At 54.9% G+C, this 19,418-nt stretch overlaps 2 non-coding genes and 1 pseudogene across 2 annotated transcripts; all 3 read left to right on the top strand.

The window, feature by feature from the left end:
- Positions 1-1,890: 1,890 nt before the first annotated feature.
- On the top strand, positions 1,891-3,686 carry LOC146863652 (18S ribosomal RNA). Its single transcript, XR_014977591.1, has one exon. It is a non-coding gene; the product is annotated as an 18S ribosomal RNA (ribosomal RNA).
- Positions 3,687-4,686: 1,000 nt separating this feature from the next.
- Positions 4,687-4,840, top strand: LOC146863651 (5.8S ribosomal RNA). The gene has a single exon (XR_014977500.1). It is a non-coding gene; the product is annotated as a 5.8S ribosomal RNA (ribosomal RNA).
- A 458-nt stretch (positions 4,841-5,298) lies between these two features.
- Positions 5,299-15,550, top strand: LOC146863650 (28S ribosomal RNA; annotated as a pseudogene).
- The last annotated feature ends 3,868 nt before the right edge of the window (positions 15,551-19,418 follow it).

Raw genomic sequence — 19,418 nt, 5'->3', positions numbered from 1 at the left:
TTCACCAAGGGCCCAGGACGGGGGTCCGTCGGTCCAGTGCAGGCCTCCCCTGCTTTTCAAGGTGTCCGCGGGTCACGGGTCGGAGGGCCTGTCGGGCCCCCCGCAGCCTCTATGGCTGGGGCCCAGCTGGGGCCCTGGGCCTCTGGTCCCCCATGCCCCGGCACCCGCTCACTCTTTCATTGGGGCACAGAGCAAACAGATGGCTTCCCTTTCGAGCCCAGTCATCTGGTCGCACCTTTCCACTCGGCCATCTGGTCGCACCTATCCCCTCGGCCATCTGGTCGCACGCAATGCTTTCCTATGGGGCGACCAGATGGCTGGGCTTCCCTGGAAGTCCCGACGAGGGCTTATTTGCCTCCCCAATCCCAGCGTGGGCTCAAGGAGGATGGCAAATTCGCACCTTGCGTCCCCTCTGTCACCTCGCGTGCAAGGATTACAAGAAAGGGGAGTCATTTTCCTCTGAATTACTTGGGAGAGGGTCTGTCAGACCTCCGTGAGGTCCGGTGATTCTGAGACAAGGGAAGGTAGAACAAAGGCCTGCCCGCGGGGGACCCCAGGGGCCCGGGTATGCACCTGCCTCTCGGTCCTTTCCCGATGGTCCTTTTCTTCCAAGCCTGCTCAGTCAGACCTCTGTCTGAGGGCAGACCCGGTGAAGGCAGCACCCGGGTCTGCCCTCTAGGGCCCCCAGGGGCCCGGGTCTGTGCCTGCCGCTCAGCCCCTTCCCGATGGGCCTTTCCTCTGATTAGTCCATTTCCGATACGGAGATGAACCAGTGCCTGTGCTCCGCCTAAGCGAACACGCTGAAGGTTCCTTTTTTGCGGCCGACCCGCCGTTCAACTGGAGCACAGGCACTTATTGACTGGGATCTTCGGCATTCCGGAGCTTCCCTTTCTTATGGTAGAGTCACAAGGACGACTCCTTTCTCCTTTCACCCTAAACCAGACCAGCCGGGTCGGAAATATCACCGGCGGAGCGATCGCACCAAGATATCCAGTCTTAACCATACAGCCCTGAAGAAGTCACGGGATATTTCCCTTTGTGACGAAACACGTGTTGGCTGGTTGTGTCCATTATTGATAAAGATTAAACAAATTGAAGAGATTCTAAATAACCTGAGTGGATCTTGTATGGCAACAATTTTGATGCAAGAGACTTTATGAAACATTGTAAATATCCAACAACGTGTGCCCGGGACTTTGTTTGGCCTTTCCTCTGAGCCTGCTCGCCCCGGATGCAAGCAGGGACATGAAGCTGGCATCCCCTGTGCAGGGCAGCCTGCCAGGGGTGGCCCCCGCCGTACTCCGATTGATTGGGCACTCTCCGTCCATTTAGGGATGGACTGCTTGGCCAGCCTCGGGTGTTGTTTCAGGCAAAGAGCTTCCAGCATGCATGGACCGTCTGACTCGAGGGCTGCCGCCTGGCAGGAGGCCCTTCACCCTACCCAGCAGAGCGAAGGCTGAGCAGCCCTGGCAGCTCATGCCCCCAGGTGGTCTGACCCGAGCGGAAGGGGTCGGGTAGCACCAGGCCCTTGGACGCTGCAGCGCGGCAGGTCTGTAGGCCCTGCGCACCACGCCGTCACACCTCTCCTTCCAGCACATTTCCACAGCAGCTCGGAACGACCGTTCTGAGGGGTGCCACCGCTGCCAGGCCCCGGCACCCCTGCATCTCGCTCGGGCTGTGCCTCGGCCTGCCTCTCCCTCCTGGGGGAGATGGCTGGGCCCGCCGGTGCCCATGCGACTGCACCTCTCCACACCACTCCAGCGAGCCCTCCCGCCCAGGCGGGTGGGCTCCTTCCCCCCAGCAGGCTCTCGAGAGGGAGGGGTGCGTGAAGGTTGCCAGTCGGGGAGATGGGCATGCGGCCCCCGAACCCACCCCGTCAGCAGGTCCGGCTATCTGGTTGATCCTGCCAGTAGCATATGCTTGTCCCAAAGATTAAGCCATGCATGTGTAAGTACACACGGCTGGTACAGTGAAACTGCGAATGGCTCATTAAATTAGTTATGGTTCCTTTGATCGCTCCATCTGTTACTTGGATAACTGTGGTAATTCTAGAGCTAATACATGCCGACGAGCGCTGACCTCCCGGGATGCGTGCATTTATTAGACCAAGACCAATCCGGGCTCGCCCGGCTGCTTTGGTGACTCTAGATAACCTCGGGCTGATCGCAGGTCCTCGTGACGGCGACGATACATTCGGATATCTGCCCTATCAACTTTCGATGGTACTTTCTGTGCCTACCATGGGGACCACGGGTAACGGGGAATCAGGGTTCGATTCCGGAGAAGTAGCCTGAGAAACGGCTACCACATTCAAGGAAGGCAGCAGGTGTGCAAATTACCCACTCCCGACTCGGGAGGTAGTGATGAAAAATAACAATACAGGACTCTTTTGAGGCCCTGTAATTGGAATGAGTACACTTTAAATCCTTTAACGAGGATCCATTGGTGGGCAAGTCTGGTGCCAGCAGTCGCGGTAATTCCAGCTCCAATAGCGTATATTGAAATTGCTGCAGTTATAAAGCTCGTAGTTGGATCTTGGGATCAAGCTGGCGGTCCGCCTGTCCCAGCTCCTGCCTCTCGGCACCCCCTTGATGCTCTTCACTGAGTGTCCTAGGGGTCCGAAGCATTTACTTTGAAAAAATTAGAGTGTTCAAAGCAGGCCGGTCGCCTGAATTCTTCAGCTAGGAATAATGGAATAGGATTCCGGTTCTATTTTGTTGGTTTTTGTAACTGGGGCCATGATTAAGAGGGACGGCCGGGGGCATTCGTATTGTGGCGTTAGAGGTGAAATTCTTGGACTGGGGCAAGATGAACCAAAGCGAAAGCATTTGCCAAGAATGTTTTCATTAATCAAGAACGAAAGTCGGAGGTTCGAAGATGATCAGATACTGTCGTAGTTCCGACCATAAATGATGCCGACTAGCGATCCGGCGGCGTTATTCTCTTGACCCGCCGAGCAGCTTCCAGGAAACCAAAATCTTTGGGTTCCAGGGGGAGTATGGTTGTAAAGCTGAAACTTAAAGGAATTGACAGAAGGGCACCACCAGGAGTGGAGCCTGCGGCTTAATTTGACTCAACACGGGAAACCTCACCTGGCCCGGACACGGAAAGGATTGCCAGATTGATAGCTCTTTCTCGATTCTGTGGGTGGTGGTGCATGGCCGTTCTTAGTTGGTGGAGCGATTTGTCTGGTTAATTCCGATAATGAACGAGACTCTTCCATGCTAACTAGTTACGCGACCCACTGCAGTTGGCGTCCAACTTCTTAGAGGGACAAGTGGCGTTTAGCCACACGAGATCGAGCAATAAAAGGTCTGTGATGTCCTTAGATGTCCGAGGCTGCACGCACGCCACACTGAACGGATCAGCATATGTCTCCTCTGACAGGTGCGGGTAACCCGCTGAACTCCGTTTGTGATAGGGTATTGGGGATTGCAATTATTTCCCATGAACGAGGAATTCCTAGTAAGTATGGGTCATAAGCTTGCGTGGATTAAGTCCCTGCCCTTTGTACACACCACCCGTTGCTACTACCGATTGGATGGTTTAGTGAGGTCCTCGGATCGGCCCCGCCGGGGTCGGCAATGGCCCTGGCGGAGCGTCGAGAAGATGATCAAACTTGACTATCTAGAGGAAGTAAAAGTTCTAACAAGGTTTCCGTAGGTGAACCTGCGGAAGGATCATTAACGGCGAAGCGGCCCGAGCGACCGACGGCACCAGCCCGAAGCCCTCGGCTGTCTCCTGCAAGCACACACCGTAGGCACAGGGCCCAGCCCTGCCCTGGCGCGCTCCGGACGGCGGAGCGGTCTGTGGCCGCATGGGGCACTCAGGTGAGGACCGGGCCTTTGGTGGGCCTCTTCCACTGGGGAGGACCCGACCGACACGCAAGGGACCGGGGACTGGGGCAGCCCCTGTCCTCTATCCCTCTGGAAGGGTCACAGCGGTAGGCCCTCCCCAGATGGAACCCAAGCTCACCCGGCATGACACCCGCGGTGGGAGGAAACTGAATGGCAGTGCCTCATCGGGCTGGTACCACCCCCCCTCGAAAGGCCCTGGTGCTGGCTGGACCCTCCGGCGCCCACGTCCTGGCCCCACCGGGATCCGTGGCACTTCTCGCACGGCATGGCGGCCTGGAAGAGAAGGGGCCGTGGGCCTGCGAGGGGACCCCGACTCTTCTCGGTGGGAGGCGTGCAGGATGGGGAGCTGTCTGGTTCTTCCCTTCCGGTGCCTCTGGCCCAGGCAAGGGTGGGGTGGGCTGAAAAAGCCAGCCCGCCATCATGGATCGGGGCCGACTGGCAACGGACGGCTGGCATGCAGGTGGAGCGACCCTCCCTCGTTGCCAGGTACCCGGTTTGACCCAGTCCAATGTGGCCGGGCCGAGGGGTTTGAAGACTTGCGTGGTCCCTCCCGGTTACTCCAGGAGGGACTGGCGGCTGCGGGGCTGCCTGCTCCTGTTGCACTGGGAGCCCCCTTCCTCGCCCGCAGGTGGGTGGGTGGAGGTACTCCCAGGCCGTGCGCCCGGTAATGTTTTTTTTCTCCTAACAGTGCAGTCTGACTCCCAGAGGGGAAGCCTTGAACGGGGCGCCCGGGCCATCTTGCCGCGCGGGCGATGGACAGACGGTGCTGCCTTCCTCCCCACCTCTCCGGTGCCCCCAGGTGGGCGAATATTTTTTAAAAGTTGCCTATGACTCTTGGCGGTGGATCATTCGGCTCACGCGTTGATGAAGAACACAGCTAGCTGCAAGAATTAGTGTGAATTGCCGGACACATTGGTCATCGACACATCGAACGTACCTTGCGGTCCCGGGTTCCTCCCGGGGCTACGCCTGCCTGAGGTACGCTCGATCATCAATCACCCCGGGGCTTCCCCGGGACGCGGCTGGGGCCGTCGCAGGGTTAGCTCCGCTTCCCTTCGTCCTCCCACAAGGTCAGAGCCCCTGATTGCCTGTGGAAGCGTCCCTCCCAGGGTCCTGCCATGGAGGTACGCCACTGGTGCGCCTTGCCCCGCTTCCCCACCTTGGCAGGAGGGAGGTCCGGTGTCCTGTCCACCCTGGGCCCATCCCCAGGTGCCTGGCTGCGTACCAGGCACGGCTGTCTGTGGTGTCCCACCAGCTGCACGAGCCTATGCATCTCGGGCGCCCACCTCCGTGGCCGGTTTCCCAGGGAGGGTGAACCCACTCCTGATACGATCTTGGGTAAGAGGGTGCGCGTGCTGTTGGGACGCCAGGCCCCTGCGCCGGCAGGGGCCTGGCCTCCCCTGGCGGCTTCCCCCGATGCTTTGGTGTCTTTTTCTGTCTACCACGTCAGATCAGACGTGGCGACCCACTGAATTTAAGCATATTACTAAGCGGAGGAAAAGAAACTAACCAGTATTACCCCAGTAACGGCAAGTGAAGAGGGAAGAGCCCAGCGCCGAATCTCCGACCGGTGGCAGGCGCAGGCAATGTGGCGTACAGAAGACCGACTTCCTGGCGTAGCTCAGGGGGCCCAAGTCCTTCTAAACGAGGCTCACCCCGCGGACAGTGTTAGTCCGGTAGCAGCCCCCCACGCACTGGGATCGGGTCTTCTCGGAGTCGAGTTGCTTGGGAATGCAGCCCAAAGCGGGTGGTAAACTCCATCTAAGACTAAATACGGGCGCAAGACCGATAGTCAACAAGTACCGTAAGGGAAAGTTGAAAAGAACTTTGAAGCCGTTGAGAGTTAAACGGGTGGGGTCCGTGCAGTCCGCCTGGAGGATTCAACACGGTGGGAAGGTCGGTGGCCCAGGAATTCCAGATCCCCTCTGTGAGACCGGCACCCAGGCCCTACCCGGCCCTGCAGGGCACATTTCCTCCATGGCGGTGTGCCGCGACCGGCTCCGGTTCAGCTGGGAAGGCTTTGGTGTGGCAGGTGGCCCTCCGCTCCAGCGGAAGGTGTTACAGACTCCCTGGCAGCAGCTTCACCGTGTCTGTGGGGCCGAGGGAGATTCGAACGCCTCTGTGCCCTCCCCCGGGCACCCATTCCCAGCCACCCCTCAGGACGTGCCGTGGCGGGGAAGGGGGGACGGGGCTCCCTGGGAGGCCCACACCAGGCACCAGGGGTCTGCGGCAATTCCGGTTACCCACCGACCCGTCTTGAAACACGGACCAAGGAGTCTAACACGTGTTCAAGTCGGAGGGCCGAGCAAAACCCTGTGGCGCAATAAAGGTGAGGGCGGGCGCACACTGGCAGAGGTGGGATCCCTCCGTGCTTCCAGCGGTGGGCGCACCACCGGCCCGTCTCGCTCACTCCGTCGGGGAGGTGGAGCATGAGCGTGCGTGATAGGACCTGAAAGATGGTGAACTATGCCTGGGCAGGGCGAAGCCAGGAGAAACTCTGATGGAGGTCCGTAGCGGTCCTGATGTGCAAATCGGTTGTCCGGCCTGGGTATAGGGGCGAAAGACTGATCGAACCATCTAGTAGCTGGTTCCCTCCGAAGTTTCCCTCAGGATAGCTGACACTCGGAGCCCCCAGTTTTATCTGGTAAAGCGAATGATTAGAGGTCTTGAGGCCGAAATGATCTCAACCTATTCTCAAGCTTTAAATGGGTAAGAAGCCCGGCTCGCTGGCATGGAGCCGGGCATGGAATGCAAGTGCTTAGTGGGCCACTTTGGTAAGCAGAACTGGCGCTGCAGGATGAACCGAACGCCGGGTTAAGGCGCCCAATGCCGACGTTCATCAGACCCCAGAAAAGGTGATGGTTGATATAGACAGCAGGACGGTGGCCATGGAAGTCGGAATCCGCTAAGGAGTGTGTAACAACTCACCTGCTGAATAAACTAGCCCTGAAAATGGATGGTGCTAGAGCGTCGGACCCATACCCGCCCGTCGCCGGCACTGAAAGCCGTGGGGAAGAAGCTGTGACGAGTAGGAGGGCTGCTGCGGTGTGAACAGAAGCCCAGGGCAAGGGCCCGGGCGGAGGCGCCGCTGGTGCAGATCTAGGTGGTAGTAGCAAATATTCAAACGAGAACTTTGAAGGCCGAAGTGGAGAAGGGTTCCATGTGAACAGCAGTTGAACATGGGTCAGTCGGTCCTAAGAGATGGGCGAGCGCCGTTCGGAAGGGATGGGCGATGGCCTCCATTGCCCTTGGCCGATAGAAAGGGAGTTGGGTTCAGATCCCCGAACCCAGAGTGGCGGAGATGGACGCTGTGAGAAGTTGGCCTGGTATATGATGTTCACTAGTTAAAGAGGTCCAGTTCTTGTTGTTCTCTGGGCTCGGGCTCCGGCGGGAGGCGGTGGCAAAGCAGAAGTCGATTCGCTGGTTGGTGCTTGCGTTAGCAAGATGGTCACTACCTGACCATAGGGGAGATCTGATTTTACCCGGGTTTCAGGTGCTGTACATGTCGTGTCCCTCTAGAAGGGTGGAATGTTAACCCCGGAACCAGAATTGGCGAGGGGTTAGTATTCCAATTCGTATGACAGCTTACTCGACATGTTTTGATAAAGCCAAACCAAAGATAGCATTTAACCGCAAGGTTCATAATGCACTTAAGAGTATATGGTATGGCGATATCTGGAAACGTTAGAAGGAAGTTGTTCCGACCACTGCAGACAGGCTCAGCTCATGCCAGAGCACCATCTCACATGGAACCAAGCACTCTGTCTTCAGGATTGTTAAGGCCTGCCATAGGAGTGACTTATAGGTTACCATGTGTTCCATTTAAGGTTAGGTATAGGTATACTACACCTAAGTAAGAGGTGATTACACCAACTTACACCAGCTGAGTGATCAGCCAGTTGTGTCAAATTGCTAGGCCAGGCCAGAGGTGGCACAATATATGCTTCAGCCCCTGGTAGGCCTTAGATACACCAATGCCCTGGGTACCTAGTGTACACTGGTACAGGGGCTCACAGGGTGATCCAATTCCAATTGGTTATGCACCTAGAGTGCATAGTGTCAATTTAGTAGAGAGAGCAGCAGGCTGGGGGTCTGATTAGCAGGCCCACAGCCTCAATATGTCAAAAACCAGTGAAGCAAAAAGCAAAAATTTGGGGTGACCATAGGATAGCAGACCCTACTCTCCTACAGACGCCCTCGGGCGTCCAGTGCGGCAACGCAAACGATCTCAGAGAAGCCGGCGGGAGCACCGGGGAGAGTTCTCTTTTCTTTGTGAATGGCAGGGTGCCCTGGAATGGGTTTGCCCCGAGCGAGGGGCCCGAGCCTTGGAAAGCATTGCAGTTCCAGTGGCATCCGGTGAGCTCTTGCTGGTCCTTGAAAATCCAGGGGAGATGGTGTAAATCTCGCGCCGGGCCGTACCCATATCGCAGCAGGTCTCCAAGGTGAACAGCCTCTGGCATGTTGGAACAATGGATGTAAGGGAAGTCGGCAAGTCAGATCCGTAACTTCGGGATTAGGATTGGCTCTAAGGGCTGGGTCGATCAGGCTGGGGCATGAAGTGGAGCTGGGCGTGCAATGTGGCTGGATGAGGTGCCTCCCTCCGGGGCGGTGGCTGCTCTGGACGCGAGCAGGGCCCTTCCTGTACATCGCCCCAGCTGCGGTGGTCACCTCTCCCTGTGCCCGCTCCCTGGGGGCGCGGGCCGGTGTTCTGCCTCGGCCGGCGCCTAGCAGCTGACTTAGAACTGGTGCAGACCAGGGGAATCCAACTGTTTAATTAAAACAAAGCATCGAGAAGGCCAGAGTCGGGTGTTGACGCGATGTGATTTCTGCCCAGTGCTCTGAATATCAAAGTAAAGAAATTCAATGAATCGTGGGTAAATGGCGGGAGTAACTCTGACTCTCTTAACCTATTCTCAGTTGTAGTGTCCTTTACCTCCCAGTGGTCCCGCCGGTAATTGCCTTTATAGTACTAGACTCTGCGTAGAGAAGTCTATAGAGACAGGCCAAACAAGGTTCTATCATGGCAGCGAGCGTGATAGTGAGAAATGGCGAAGCAAACAAACACAATTCCAGATGGAGATTAAAAACTCTATTAAGATGGCATAAGGAGGTGCTGTCTTTTCCAGAAATCATTAACCTCCTCACCGACTTTGACAAACCAGCACCCGCTTCAAACAATGCAACAAGCAACAACGATTCAGATCACGATATAGGCCCTAGTTCACCCTCCGAAGCAGAAGAAGACACAACAGTAGACCTCAGCGAAACCATCGAGTTTGTGGCCTCCTCAGCCAAGAATGACATTGGTACAACCAACTTCGAAACTCCTTCCAATGTGTACGAGGTCAGCAAAGATTTAATAACAAAGAAAAGTGACTATACAAAAAAAGTCACTTATTTGAAATACCCAAATGAAAAGTATAAATGTGACTTGTGTGGAGACATATTGGGAACTTTTAAAGAACTGAGAAAACATGTCTCCAACAAGCACAAAGGCTTCTATCTCAAAACGTATTGCTCAAAATGTGACAAAGAAGCCGAATACCACAATATTGCATGCCATTATGCCAAATGTAAAGGAAGACCTAAAAAAAGGAGAGTTGCCATTCCTGTGCAGCTTCTGTGACCTCAGATTTGGAACAAAGATTGGAGTTTCACAACATGCTCGGCACGCGCATCCAAGAGCGCAAAATGAGGCTAGACTAGCAGCTCTAGCAAGCAGCAAACCATCAAAACTATGGTCACAGGAAGAAATACTGCTATTGGCAGACCTGGAAAAAGTGGATGAAAACAAGAGAAAAATTAATGCACTAATGGTTCCACATTTTGACAATAAAACCAAAAACAAATTGCAGACAAAAGAAGAGATAAGAGTAAAAATCGGCAAAAGATGTACTGCAAGCATCAAATGTTTCTGAAAATGACTCTTGCGAAGAAACAGAGGTTACAGTGGAAGTAACCACAGAAAAGCGCAGAGACTTTATCAATCGCAAACGTGTGCAAAAAATCAAGAACTTTGATGAGCTGGGGGATAGAATCAAAGAAGTCGAGAAGTACACCCAAAACATGGAGCAGCACGATGCTGCTATGGATCTGATGGATGAGATAGTGACTTATATCTCAGAAAACACCACTGATATGAGTCCTGTACCAGCAAATCGTAGTGATACAGCAAGTGAACTCAATAATGAGCCTATGAACTCTGCTCAAGATAAGTACCAGAATGCCTCAGTGGAAAAAAAGATAACAAAAAAAGACAAGAAAAACGGAAGGCTTAATCAGACACGCAAGAACAATTATGCAAAAGCAAAGGGCAGCTATAAAGAATACCAGGCAATGTTTAAAAAAGACAAAAAGAAAATTGCCAGGATTATCACTGATGGGGCAGAAGATGCCACTTGCCAAATCAGTGCTGATGAAATTTTCCAATACTACAAAAGCGTAATTGAAAAAGAAAACAAGAAAAACCCTAAATTCATGCCGATTGATCGGATACCGGATGAATGGGAAATTAGATATTTGTGTAAAGAAATGACACTGCTAGAAATAACTAATGCCTTCGATGACTCCGATTTAAAGAAATCAGCGGGCCTGATAACATTGGTCTGAATGACTTGAATAAAGTGCACAGCAGGCAACCAAGACTGCTGCCCAGAATGTTATTGTCTTGGTTATCGATGAGAAGAGTACCAGAAAGTATCAAAAAGAACCGGTCAATATTGATACCCAAGAATGTACCGATTAGTGAACTGAAAAAAATCAGCAATTGGCGTCCAATTACCATCGGTACAGCATTCATGAAGTTATTCACAAAAATACTAACCAAAAGATTCTAATTTTTTGTTGAATTGAATGCGAGACAAAAAGGCTTCATGAAGGTGAGAGGTTGTCTCGAGAATCTGACTCTTCTGCAAAATATCATAAAAGGGGCCCGAAAAAACAGTCACTCGTTAGCAGTGGTGTTCATAGATATCTCAAAAGCCTTCGACTCTGTCAGCCATGGTCACATTATACTTTGGTGCCAATTACGATCCGGAAAAAACCGGGTACGAACCGTAGGACGGAGGCTTTTTTCCGTCCGACTCGTACCTGGTCGCAAAACTTTACAAACATGCAAGTACGATTCGCACGGAAACACCATTTCCGTACGAGTCGTACAAAACACCGACCGACGAAAAGAGACATACAAATGGGATCCGGGGAATGCGCCGACGTGATGTCGGTACGCTCTCAGGCCGTGTTTCACGACCCAGGAAGTACGATTCGAACCGACAGCAGTCTGGACGGCAATATTTTTACGGCACCCAAAAAGTGCCGGAAAAGCGAAGTACGGCGCGAAACGACCAGAGTAGGTGGCCCGGTAAGTGCCGTACCCCCCCCCAGCCCCCGCATGTACGCGCCGTACCCCCCCCAGACCCCGCATGTACGCGCCGTACCCCCCCCAGCCCCCGCATGTACGCGCCGTACCCCCCCGTGTATATACACCCGTGTACGTGTCGAACCCCCCCGTGTATGTACACCCGAGTACGCGTCGAACGCACCGTACATACACGGGTGGGGGTACGACTCGAACGTACACGGGTGTACATACACGGGGGGGTTCGACACGTACAGTTCGACGCGTACTCGGGTGTACATACACGGGGGGGTTCGACACGTACAGTTCGACGCGTACTCGGGTGTACATACACGGGGGGTTCGACACGTACTCGGGTGTACATACACGGGGGGTACGGCGCGTACATGCGGGGGCTGGGGGGGGGTACGGCGCGTACATGCGGGGGCTGGGGGGGGTACGGCGCGTACATGCGGGGGCTGGGGGGGTACAGCGCGTACATGCGGGGTCTGGGGGGGGGTACGGCGTGTACATGCGGGGGCTGGGGGGGTACGGCGCGTACATGCGGGGGCTGGGGGGGTACGGCGCATACATGCGGGGGCTGGGGGGGGTACGGCGCGTACCGGGCACCTGTTTGGACGTCTCCATGGTTGCTATTGGAGTTCGGTGCGGACGGTCTTTTAACCATACGGTTGTACATTCGGACGCCCGGGACGGATCGTGATTCCCCGGTCGGACTTCGCTTTTCACGTTTGTACGGTAAATCGTCCGAGGACGTGTCGGACACTTTTTCCGACCCGAGGACGTGTGGGGAATTATTCCCAATGCGACTCGTATGGGCTTTTTACCATGCGAATCGTGATTGCCAGTTTGTACGGCACTTGTACGATTTGTACGGTAAAAAGACCGGATACGAGTCGTACGGGAATTTTTTTTACCGGATCGTGATCGGCACCAGAGTCTTGCAAGACACAGAGTTCCATCATACATCAGAGACATAATACAAGACTTATACACTGACTCAACAACATTTTTCAAGGGAAAGAGCAACGAAGTAACTCCTGAAATAACAATGAAATCTGGGGTAAAACAAGGTGACTCTTTATCCCCACTGCTATTTAACATTGCCATGGATCCTCTGATCTGTGATCTTCAGAAAAACGGCAAGGGCTTCACATTCGGCACCGATGGTCTCTTTCAGCAAATCACCGCTCTCGCCTTTGCCGATGACATCGCAGTACTCAGCAACACCTGGGAAGGAATGAGTACTAATCTGAAAATCATTGAAAAGTTCAGTAAAACAACAGGATTAAAACTTAATGTGAAAGACACATGGATTTTTCACCATAAAGATAAAATTCTGATTAACAACTGTAAACCATGGCAGTTTGAAAAAAACATTCATCCAGGAGAAAGTGAGAGATACCTCGGATTGAACTTTGATCCACACACTGGCCATACGAGTAACAACAAAATTAATGAGGTTCCTGTTGATTGGGCTCAAAAACTTGATAATCTATCACTTAAGCCCACGCAGAAAATATAAATTTTGTCAGTACTTCGTCCCTAAACTGTCATTTAAATTGGAAATGACAGGAACAGAAGCTAAAACTTTAAATGTTCTGGATCAAACAATAAAAAAGTATGTCAAACATTTTCTACACCTTCCTGCATACACATGTGATGGTCTCCTATATTCGAAAAGATCATTTGGGGGCCTCAGTATACCAAAACTACGTACAACAATTGGTCTAAATAAAGTCAATAGTTTATTGTATCTCAGGGCAGCTCCAGATCTCTACATAGCTCATTCATTCATGTATGCGGGAGAAGTAATAAATGAAAAAATTGATAATATCGTCAAAACGCACAAACTCAACATTTAAGACAGTAGGTTTCTGAGTTATGATTTGAATTTGTTAGCAACATATGATTGGAGAAAAGAAGAATTTGAGAAATGGGCAAATCTCCCTGTCCAAGGTGATGGTATAAAATATTTTGCAAGTAATCCAACCTCAAACTTCTGGCAGTACATAGCTGCGCTGATGTTAAGAGCAAATGATTTATATACTAGAGAAACCATCACTAGGGGAAGAAATCGTACATTTGCTACTTGTAGATACTGTAAAGATGTGTGTGAAACAATTTCACATATTTCAGGTGCATGTCCTAAAACCAAGGACATTAGGATAAAAAGACATAATAAAATTCTGGAATTGCTCATTGATAGAGCGAAAAGGTTTGGTTGGATGGCATATAGGGAACCTGGTGTTAAGAATAATCAAGGTGAACTACGACAACCAGATGAAGCGTTTACCAAAAATGGTACAGCTGTAGTGATTGATGTTTCAATTCGTTATGAAAACTCAGAGAATTCCCTTGAATTAGCGTTTGAGAGTAAAGTTAAATACTATCAGGATCTGTCACAGCAAATCAAAGATCTCACCAAATGTAACACTATAAAATTTCATGGCTTTATTGTCGGATGTCGTGGTATTTGGCCTCAATGTAATGATGTTGCTCTGGCTGATCTAGTTCTGCAAATGTCGTTCCCATTCAAGAAGAATGTTTGCCTGACTACACTCTAAAAATGTGCCAAGTATTCATGGACAATTGAATATCAAGCTTATACTGAGATGTACACTATCTTGTAGCACACGTCACCCTTATAAAGCATATTGTTTTAAACTGTTGATCCATCAATATTTAAATGTGGCTATACAGTTACATATTAGTTTTTAGTTGACACAAGATTTAGCATAGATGTGAATTTTATAGATCTGAATTTTTTAGAATTTTATAGATGTGCATTTTCTAGTTAGATGTGCACTTTGTAGATGTGTATTTTTATAGATGTGTGCTTATAACAATTTAGATACAATTGTGTACATCATAAATATTGAAATGTCATGAATGATGAATAGGTTTCAATTAATTACATACACATAATTACCACACATTGATTATTGATGTCCTGCTAATCACACTTTAATTTCTCAGGACTGTTCGTAGACAATTTTAAATTGTTGGAAAAGTACTGCAGGGTGTACTATCTCTGGCCTATACGTGACCCCAGTTCCAGTGAGGACAGCGTTCAGTGTGGCTGTACTCCGGAGCGAAAGAATGTTGTATTGTTGGAAACAAAACCGATTTGATGCTGATGGGCAGCATAATAACCCAGAATAAGCCACCGCGAGGTGGTACAGAAGTTGCCGAAGGCCTCGTCATCTACTTAGTGATGCGCATGAATGGATGAACGAGATTCCCACTTTCCCTACCTACTATCTAGCGAAACCACAGCCAAGGGAACAGGCTTGGCAGGATCAGCAGGGAAAGAAGGCCCGTTGAGCTTGACTCTAGCCTGGCAATGTGAAGAGACATAAGAGGTATAGGATAAGTGGTAGGCCATTGGGCCGCCCGTGAAATACCACTACTCTTATTGCTTTTTCAATTACCCGGTGTGGCGGGGGGGCGAGCCCCGTGGGGCTCTCGCTTCTGTCTCCAAGTGCCCGACGCCCGCGAGGCGCGACCCGCTCTGGGGACAGTGGCAGGTGGGGAGTTTGACTGGGGCAGTACACCTGTCAAACGATAACGCAGGTGTCCTAAGGCGAGCTCGGGGAGGACAGAAACCTCCTGCGGAGCAGAAGGGCAAAAGCTTGCTTGATCTCGATTTTCAGTATGAATACAGACCGTGACAGCGGGGCCTCACGATCCTTCTGACTTTTTGGGTTTCAAGCAGGAGGTGTCAGAAAAGTTACCACAGGGATAACTGGCTTGTGGCGGCTAAGCATTCATAGCGACATCGCTTTTTGATCCTTCGATGTCGGCTCTTCCTATCATTGTGAAGCAGAATTCACCAAGCGTGGGATTGTTCACCCACTAATAGGGAACGTGAGCTGGGTTTAGACCGTCGTGAGACAGGTTAGTTTTACCCTACTGATGATGTGTTGTTGCAATAGTAATCCTGCTCAGTATGAGAGAAACCGCAGGTTTAGACATTTGGTGTATGTGCTTGGCTGAGGAGCCAATGGAGGGAAGCTACCATCTGTGGAATTATGACTGAACTTCTCTAAGTCAGAATCCCCCCTAAACTGTAACACCGCAGTGCAGTGGAGCCTCGGTTGGCCTGAAATAGCTGGCCTCTCTCAGGGGGCCGGTGCGTAGAGCCACTCACTTAGGGACCGGAGCGCGGACGGAAGGGGGCCTCCTCCATCGCCCTTAGTACATCGCATGTTCGTGGGGCACCCGGTGCTAAATCATTTGTAGACAACCTGATTCTGGGTCAGGGTTTTGTAAGTAGCAGAGCAGCTACCTCACTGCGATCTATTAAAAGTCATCCTCTGAGCCATGCTTTTGTCTCTCCATGCGTGGGTGCCCACGGATGCCCTCCTCCACCACACCCAGGGGTGGGTCCCTCTGCCGACAGGCCGGCGTGAGGGACACGGAGGGAGTAATGTGGGCCCGTGGGAGGCCGCCTCCACCACGTACGCTCTGGCACAGTGGCCTCTCCCTCCCGTCCCTGCCACACCGGGATATGGGGACGGGGCCACCATCCCTTGCGGGTCAGCAGGGTGACCAGATGGCATGGGCCGGACGGGCCTCCCCTTCCTGCTGCTCTCGTGCAAGTCGAGTAGGGAGGCGAGCAGCCCCGGGGAAGGAGCCTCCCGAGCGGCAGCCTCGGAGTGCCTGTCTACCCTCGCCGTCGCCAGACTGCAAGGGCAACTGGGTACAGCACCCTCCAATGACATCTGGGCGCTGGGTCGTCCTCAGCCATCTGGTCGCCTGGCTGCGCGACCAGATAGCCCTGCAGGCTGGGCGACCAGATGGCCCTGCGGGCCCTGTTGACCAGATGGCCCTGCCGCACTGTTGACCAGATGGCCGGCCTGCCAGCCAGCCAGGCTGACTGCTACTTTTGTCCTTTCCCAGGGTTCTGTAAGTCACGGAAAATGGGCTCCCCAGGCAGGCTGGCAGGGAGAGGACGTGGCCTGGGCTTAACACTCCTTGGTTCCAGCCGAGAGTCCGGGCGCTGGGGACGGGGGTCCACCGGGGCCTGGGGAGGCTCTCCGCAGCAAGGCTAGGGCACAGAAGCTGGGCCCGGGGCTTGAGTTCTGTCCGGCGGGCCCTGGGGTGCGGGAGCCCCATGTCTGGCAAGCCAGCCGAGGGTCCGGGCGCTGGTGACGGGGGTCCACCTGGGCCCGGGAAGGCTCTCCCTGGCCTGGCTTGGGTTCGGAAGCTGAGACCGTGCCCAGGACTTGAGCTCCATCCGGCGGGTCCCGGGGTGCGCGAGCCCCCATCCTGCAAGCCAGCCGAGGGTCCGGTCCCTGGAGACGGGTGTCCACCGGGGCTCCAGCTCTGTCCGGCGCGTCCTGGGGTGTGCGAGCATCCTGTCCTGCAAGCCAGCCGAGGGTCTGGGTGCTGGGGAAGGGGGTACACCGAGCCCTGGGGAGGTTCTCCCCGGCCTGGCTCGGGTTCAGAAGCTGGGACCGGGACCGGGCCCGGGGCTCATGCTCTGTCTGGCGGGTCCTGAGGTGTGGGAGACCCCCGTCCTGCAAGCCAGCTGAGGGTCCGAGTGCTGGGGACGGGGGTCCGCCAGGGGAGGCTCTCCACGGCCTGGCTAGGGCTCAGAAGCTGGGACCGGTCCCGGGGCTTGAGCTCTGTCCGGCCGGCCATGGGGTGCGAGAGCCCTGTGTCCGGCAAGCCAGCCGAGGGTCTGGGCGCTGGTATCAGGGGTCCACCGGGGCCCGGGGAGGCTCTCCCCTGCTTGGCTAGGGTTCGAAAGCTGGGACTGGGCCCGGGGCTCGAGCTCTGTCCGGCAGATCACAGGGTGTGGGAGCCCCCCGTCCTGCAAGCCAGCCAAGGGTCCGAGCGCTGGGGGTGGGGGTCCACCGGGGCCCGGGGAGGCTCTCCCCGGCCTGGCTAGGGTTCGGAAGCTGGGACCGGGCCCGGGGCTTGAGCTCCATCTGGTGGCTCCCGGGGTGCGGGAGCCCCCATCCTGCAAGCCAGCCGAGGGTCCGAGCGCTGGGGACAGGGGTCCACAGGGGCCCGGGAGGATCTCTCCAGCCTGGCTATGGTTCGGAAGCTGGGACCAGGCCTGGGGCTCGAGCTCCATACGGCAGGTCCCGGGGTGCGGGAGCCCCCCCATCCTGCAAGCCAGCCGAGGGTCGGGGCGCTGTGGACGGTGGTCCATCAGGTCTCAAGGAGTGCTCTCACCGGCCTGGCTGATTTCAGAAGCAGGGACCGGATCGGAGTTCTCTGCCCACTCCTACTTCAGATGTCGCAGTCCAGGCCGAGCAGCAGGATGGCTAGGAGGCCGAGGGTCCGGGTGCTGGGGACAGGGGTCTACCGGGGCCCGGGAGGCTTTCCCCAGCCTGGCTAGGGTTTGGAAGATGGGTCCGGGCCCAGGGCTCGAGATCCGTCCAGCGGGCCCCGGGGTGCAGGAACCCTTCGTCCTACAAGCAAGCTGAGGGTCTGGGCACTGGGGACGGGGGTCCACAGGGGCCCAGGGAGGCTCTCCCCAGACTGGCTAGGGTTCGGAAGCTCGGACCAGGCCTGGGGCTCGAGCTCCATCCGGCGGGCCCCGGGGTGCGGGAGCCCCCACATTCCTGCAAGCCAGCCGAGGGTCTGGGCGCTGTGGACGGTGGTCCATCAGGTCCCAGGGAGTGCTCTCACCAGCCTGGCTGCTTTCAGAAGCAGGGACCGGAGCGGAGTTCTCTGCCCACTCCTACTTCAGATGTCGCAGTCCAGGCCGAGCAGCAGGAAGGCTAGGAGGCCAAAGGGGCAGGTCAGAAGAGGCCAGTCTGTGTGCAGATGTTAAAGAGGGCTCCTCAGCAGCGGTCCTGGTCCAGCAGGGAGGCCAGGAGGCCGTAAGTGCAGCACACGAGAGAGGCCAGTCTGTGTAGATGTTAAAGAGGGTCCTCAGCAGCAGCCCTGGTCCAGCAGGGAGGCCAGGAGGCCCGTAGATGCAGGTGACGATAGAGGCCAGTGTGTGCAGATGTTAAAGAGGGATCCTCAGTAGCAGCCCTGGTCCAGCAGGGAGGCCAGGAGGCCGGTAGGTGCAGGTTAGGAGAGGTCAGTCTGTGCAGATGTTAAAGAGGGTCCAGCAGGGATTCCAGGAGGCCGTAAGTGCAGGACACGAGAGAGGCCAGTCTGAGCAGATGTTAAAGATGGCTCCTCAGCAGCTGCCCTGGTCCATCAGGGAGGCCAGGAGGTCATAGGTGCAGGTCAGGAGAGGCCAGTCTGTGCAGATGTTAAAGAGGGCTCCTCAGCAGCAGTCCTGGTCCAGCAGGGAGGCCAGGAGGCCGGTAGGTGCAGGACAGGAGAGAGGCCAGTCTGTGCAGATGTTACAGAGGGCTCCTCAGCAGCAGTCCTGGTCCAGTGGGGAGGCCAGGAGGCCGGTAGGTGCAGCCACGAAAGAGGCCAGTCTGTGCAGATGTTAAAGAGGGCTCCTCAGCAGCAGCCCTGGTCCAACAGGGAGGCCAGGAGGCCGGTAGGTGCAGATCAGGAGAGGCCAGTCTGAGCAGATGTTAAAGAGGGTCCTCAGCAGCAGCCCCGGTCCAGCAGGGAGGCCAGGAGGCCGGTAGGTGCAGGTCAGGAGAGGCCAGTCTGAGCAGATATTAAAGAGGGTCCTCAGCAGCAGCCCCGGTCCAGCAGAGAGGCCAGGAGGCCGGTAGGTGCAGGTCAGGAGAGGCCAGTCTGAGCAGATGTTAAAGAGGGTCCTCAGCAGCAGCCCCGGTCCAGCAGGGAGGCCAGGAGGCCGGTAGGTGCAGGTCAGGAGAGGCCAGTCTGTCCAGATGTTACAGAGGGCTCCTCAGCAGCAGCCCTGTTCCAGCAGGGAGGCCAGGAGGCCGGTAGGTGCAGGTCAGGAGAGGCCAGTCTGAGCAGATGTTAAAGAGGGTCCTCAGCAGCAGCCCCGGTCCAGCAGGGAGGCCAGGAGGCCGGTAGGTGCAGGACACGAGAGAGGCCAGTCTGAGCAGATGTTAAAGATGGCTCCTCAGCAGCTGCCCTGGTCCAGCATGGAGGCCAGGAGGCCATAGGTGCAGGTCAGGAGAGAGGCCAGTCTGTGCAGATGTTAAAGATGGCTCCTCAGCAGCAGCCCCGGTCCAGCAGGGAGGCCAGGAGGCCGGTAGGTGCAGGACACGAGAGAGGCCAGTCTGTGCAGATGTTACAGAGGGCTCCTCAGCAGCAGCCCCGGTCCAGCACGGAGGCCAGGAGGCCGGTAGGTGCAG

Source organism: Triturus cristatus, chromosome 2_1, assembly GCF_964204655.1.
Source record: "Triturus cristatus chromosome 2_1, aTriCri1.1, whole genome shotgun sequence".
NCBI lineage: Eukaryota > Metazoa > Chordata > Amphibia > Caudata > Salamandridae > Triturus > Triturus cristatus.
This window is presented reverse-complemented; position numbering and strand designations above follow the sequence as displayed.